This window comes from Nomascus leucogenys, chromosome X (genome assembly GCF_006542625.1).
Source record: "Nomascus leucogenys isolate Asia chromosome X, Asia_NLE_v1, whole genome shotgun sequence".
NCBI lineage: Eukaryota > Metazoa > Chordata > Mammalia > Primates > Hylobatidae > Nomascus > Nomascus leucogenys.
This window is the reverse complement of record NC_044406.1, coordinates 15333831-15339353: the sequence shown is the minus strand read 5'-3', so window position 1 is coordinate 15339353 and position 5523 is coordinate 15333831. Positions and strand designations below refer to the sequence as shown.

General features: G+C 44.7%; 1 pseudogene; it reads left to right on the top strand.

Annotated features, from left to right (window-relative positions):
- The first annotated feature begins 397 nt into the window (after positions 1-397).
- Positions 398-519, top strand: LOC115833516 (annotated as a pseudogene).
- Positions 520-5523: the final 5004 nt, after the last annotated feature.

Below are 5523 nucleotides of genomic sequence, written 5' to 3'. Positions count from 1 at the left end.
TCCTTGGTGATCTGAGTCTCAGCCGAGTACTACTCTTCTCAGTTGTCGGAGCAATGACTGTGGGGAGTGCCAGCCAGCAGGTGAGGTAGCTGGTATGTATCCAATTCTCTGTATTGAATCAGCTCTATGTGAAATACTTAGCATAGCTTTTGCTTTCCAGAGTGTTGTATCTTTCTTATACAATTGCAAGCACAATTTTGCGAATTTTTTAGTATTGTGTCTGTGTCCTCTCCAGCTACAAATGTCATGTTCCTCATTCAGGATAATCTGTGGTTAAATTCAGGACTTGGAGAGAGAAGGAGGTAGGTTTACGCAAATATCAGATTTCTTTGATGGTAGGCAACAAATGGACACAGGCTAACTTAAGGAAAAAGGAAATCTATAAAAGCTACGTAGGAGCTTTGCACAGTGGCAGTATCATAGCCAATGAGGTTTATCCGAGGCGCGATTATTGCTAATTGAAAAGCCACGTAAGAGCCCACAGAATCAAAAGAGCCAACTTGGAAAGGGTAGGAACCAGAGCCATTCCAGAGATCCAGGAAGCAGGAATCAATGGACTTGCACCTCCAGGTGTTTCACCAGCATGAATCTACAGAACTCACATTCCAAGAAGGGTGTTGCCCACTGGGGTCGGGCACCCTACCTTTTAGCTGGTGGAGAGTGGGACATCCTGATGGATAGTCCTCCCAAACTGTAACTGATTAAGGAAGAGTAGTTCACTCAAAAGAAATCTAGCATGCTGTTTCCTGGAGAAGGAAAAATGGATGGTGGCCAGAAATTACAACAAACGTACACTATAATGAATTTCAGAAGAGGTCTTCAGTGGTAAATAAGAATGCATTGTATATGAAAATTTTGAATAAAAGAACATTGTGCTTGGAGTGAAACACTCAGGGCTATGTGTCTACAAGAAGATTCTACAGTTAGGAGAAATAAGCTTTAGTGATCTATTCTACAGAATGGTGACTATAATAAACAGTAATGTGTTATATATTTTAAAATTGCTGAGAGTATATTTTAAGTGTTTTCACCACAAAAAATGTTAACTATGAGAAGTGATGAATTTGTTAACTAGCTTGATTTAATCATCTCACAATGTAAACATATATCAAAACATCACATTGTACCCCATAAATTTATACGATTGTGATGTCCGTTAAAAATAAAATTTAAAAGGCCGGGCGCGGTGGCTCACGCTTGTAATCCCAGCACTTTGGGAGGCCGAGGCGGGCGGATCACGAGGTCAGGAGATTGAGACCACATTGAAACCTCGTCTCTACTAAAAATACAAAAAATTAGCCGGGCGTGGTGGCGGGCGCCTGTAGTCCCAGCTACTCAGAGAGGCTGAGGCAGGAGAATGGCGTGAACCCGGGAAGCGGAGCTTGCAGTGAGCCGCGATCGCGCCACTGCACACCAGCCTGGGTGACAGAGTGAGACTCCGTCTCGAAAAATAAATAAATAAATAAATAAATAAATAAATAAAATTTAAAAAAGGTTTACATGCGAAGCTTTCTCATTGCTGCTTATGGATTGGGATAAGCCTAAGAGGAGTTTCTTGTTCATTATTTTCCATTTGACAAATATTTATTTACCATGCCCCACTGATTCTAAGTCTAAGCCTCAGTGATTCTGGTCTAGGTCATTTCCTTTATTCACTGTCCCCAATGCAGAGCTCAAGTGGCTTAGCCTCAACAGCTAGCAACAGGGTAGGTTGGTCTTTTAGAAATCCAGAGGGACACCCCACAAAGGTTACATTAACACATTTGTAAGTATAAAGCAGTTACTTCACTTTTCCTAATAAAATATCACAATAGTCAATGCAAACAAAGTACAAGTTCAAAGAACAGTGTATTTTCTATTAAAATAATTTTCCTTCAACTCCCTCTCACACAACTGCATTAAACAATATTTTAAAAGAAATTTCTTAGAATTTTATCACATTAAGACAACTCTTCATTTGTATTACTCCTCTGACATTTTTTTTCTAAAATGCATGCGTTTTTTTCTATTTACATGAGCAGTATGCATCCAGTGGAAAAAATTTTAAAATAGGGCAATATATGAAGAATAAAATAACAATATACTAGTATCAAGAGACAATGGCTATTAATATTTTAGTGTATTTTCTTCTGCTCCTAATAATGACTGGATGAAAACAATTTGGCCAGAAACAAAATTGGTATCCCTTATGCTCCTCTTTTGCTTGTATAATTTTCATATCTTTCTGTAACAAGCTTTGTTTTTGTAATAAGAAAAACAAACTATAAAGGAGAGTATAAAAGAGCCGGGTCTCTGTATGTCTTGTTCATCCAGCTAGTTGCAGTTTCCAGAACACTGCTTGGCTCACAGTAGGTACTTCAAAATTTTTTTTAAATGGCTAAAACTTTTTTGCCCCCAACCTAGTGAACCACAGTTGCTAATGAACATGGAATCACTCTGCAGGTATGTCTGGGTATTATGTCTCTGATTCCTTTTAGTAAATAGTTTATTCTATCCATAGGATCACTTTTGCTGTCTTAATATAAGACTGATTAAATTCAAATTCCAACTCCAACACTCACTAGCTATGTCACCTTGGCAAGAAACCTCACCACTCTGGCTCAGCTTCCTCATCCGGTAAGCACCGGTCCAGGTGCTGAGGGCACAACAAAACAAGAATCCTACCCTCTAATTTACATTCTAGTGTGCAAGAAAAAGCCTGTGGACAAACATCTGTCAGATGGCGATAAGCGATAATCGCTGTGAAAAAACAGAAAATAGAGTAAAGGGGATAGGAGGTGATTACCTGTGGGGGTGGATGAGGGTATGTTGCTATTTTATAAAGGGTAGTCGGGAACAGCTAAAGGTTTAAAAACTAGGCCCAGCACGGTGGCTCATGCCTGTAATTCCAGCACTTTGAGAGGCCAAGGTGGGCAGATCCTTGAGCTCAGGAGTTGGAGACCAGCCTGGGCAACACGGTGAAACCCTGTCTCTACTAAAAACAAAACAAAATCTGGGAATGGTGGCCTGTGTCTGTGGTCCCAGCTACTCGGGAGGCTGAGGTGTGAGGTTTGCCTGAGCCCAGGAGGTTGACACTGCAGTGAGCTGTGTTCGTGCCACTGCACTCCAGCCTGGGTGACAGAATGAGAGCCTCTCTCAAAAAAAAAAAAAAAAAAAAAAAGAAAGAAAGAAAGAAATAGAAATTTAAAAATCATAGTGTAGTGTTTTTCAAACTTCAAGTTGTGACTAAGCGCAATCATGAAGTCCATTTAGAATTTGCATTTTCGAAAAAATGAAATAAAATTCATCCCTTCCTTGTGTGTGTGCACCTGTTTGTGCCTTACTCTATTAGCTGAGCACAGGAGAGACAAAAAGAACAACCCCAGAAAAGTGCCAGAAAAGATTAGGACCAGAGCTAAGAGGTTGGGGAGAAAGGCAAAACAAACCCAACAGTTAAGCAATCCAAGAGAGAAAACATACCACTTTTTTTAATGTAAAAAAAGTAGTTGATGGAAAAAAGGCCAAAAAAATTAAATAGAATTGACAGATTCAATTTAACAACAACAAAAACGCAAAACTAATGAAATATGCTGTACATGATACTTTCGGATTAAATGCATGATAGCGTGTGAATATTCTCAGAAATTCCCAAAATATTTGTTCCATATTTCCTTCTCTGACCCTCACTGAGGTAAACAATATCAAGATTTTAAAGCGAAGTCGTCCGGGAAGATTTCTTTTCTTTCAGTCCTTTAAACATTTCTTTTAATAGGTTTTGGAAATCATGTCTACTTGTCAGAAATGAGTACACTGTATTAAAGGGACACAAATCATCTCCCAAGCCGCCTCTTGCTTGCACACGAGGTTCTCTTTGAAGCAGAGCCATAAGGTACAATTATTCTAGAACAAGGTGGGCAAACTACAGTCCTCCGACTAAATCTAACCCACCACATGTTTTTGTATGACCCTCGAGCTGAGAATGGTTTTTCCCTTTTCAAGTGGTAGAAAAAAAAATCAAAAGATTTTGTGACCCGTGAAAACGATTTTAGTGTCTGTAGTTTTATTGGAACACAGCCAAATGTATCCATATTTTCCATGGCTGCTTTGCGCTGCAACGCGACAGAGTCGAGCAGTTGCCCCCAAAGCCTAAAATATTTACTATCTCGGTCCTTTTAGAAAAAATCTCGCCAACTAACGTCCTAGAATATGAGGGCTGTATTACTTAAACACCCTTCCAACTCTCTTCCCTCTCTAGCCACCCCCTCAGCCTTTGGCACTAACAAGATTCCTTGACCCGGAATGGGGGGAGGGCGTTATAATAATGAACTGTATTGTATCGGAAACAAGACAGTAAATATCTACAGAAGGGAATGTGACTGGTTCTGCCACTGACTAACGTCTGGGTTTGCGTCCCGATCAGAAAAGTGGGCATGACAGCGGCATCTGCAAGATAGCATCTGAGCACGAAGGCACTTGGAAAGGCATCAAGGCAGCAAATGTTCCGGGGGTGCTTTTGCAAGAGGAGCCTCTTTCGGAGCTGGACGTACACTTCGGTTCCCTTTGCACGCAAGCACCTTGGTCGCCTCCCCCAACTCCGTCCCCTCCGCTCCTGGCCCTCATTTTGTTCTCTCTATTCCCCTTTTGGCCTTGCAGCCAGCTTTCTCCTCCCCCGCTCAGGGTCTACGAAGTTCCTGAGCAGAGCAGGGCTCAGGTAAGCAGGCCCAGGGTAGTTCAGCCCTGCTCTCTCCAGCTCCGCCAGCTTGAGGTGGGGTCGCCCTGGGACCCCTGCAGGTGACAAAAATGACTCAGCAGGGGCCGGGGCTGGGATGAGAAAGAACGCCAGTGCAGGAACAAAATCCCCTGACGCACGAAGAGGCCGCAAACCATCATCTTAAGGACCCAAACATCGAACAAATTAAAATGTAACTGTAAATCGGCTTCGGCCCGCCGGCGGCCTGTGCCGCCACAGGCTGCACATTTAGCCTAACAGGGCGGCCCGGAGGCTTTTGCAGGCAGAAAACGCCCGCGGCCTCTCCAAAAGGTCTCCTCCGTCTGAGACCAGCCCCACCTCGGCCCGACCGGGCCCCAGGAAAGGCCAGTCGGTTGGAGGAGAACATTTCAGGGGTGCAGAGAATTGCATGTCCGTGATTATCAGGGAGACTTTGAAGGCACAGTAATCTCTCGAGAACAGGAACCATTTTCCCCTCTTGCTCTGAGATTTTGCTTGGCTAAGCGGCGGCAGCCTCCCTGCCCCCCTCTCACCCCCACCACCGCTGCCGCTACAAGCAACCACGCCCCGCGGGCCCCAAGGCTCGCCGCCCCGGGGCTCACGGCCCCAGCTCAGCCGGCCAGCCGCGCCTCCATCCGCCCCGCCCTCGCGCGCCCCTATCCGCCCCGCCCCCTCGGGCCCTCATCCGCCCCGCCCCCGCGCGCCCCATCCGCCCCCGCGGCCGGCCCTGGGAGCGCCGGGCCAGCCCTCACGCCTGCGCATCGCCAACTTCCTGCCGCGGCACGCTCCGCCCACCCCGAGAAGCCCGCCTCCGA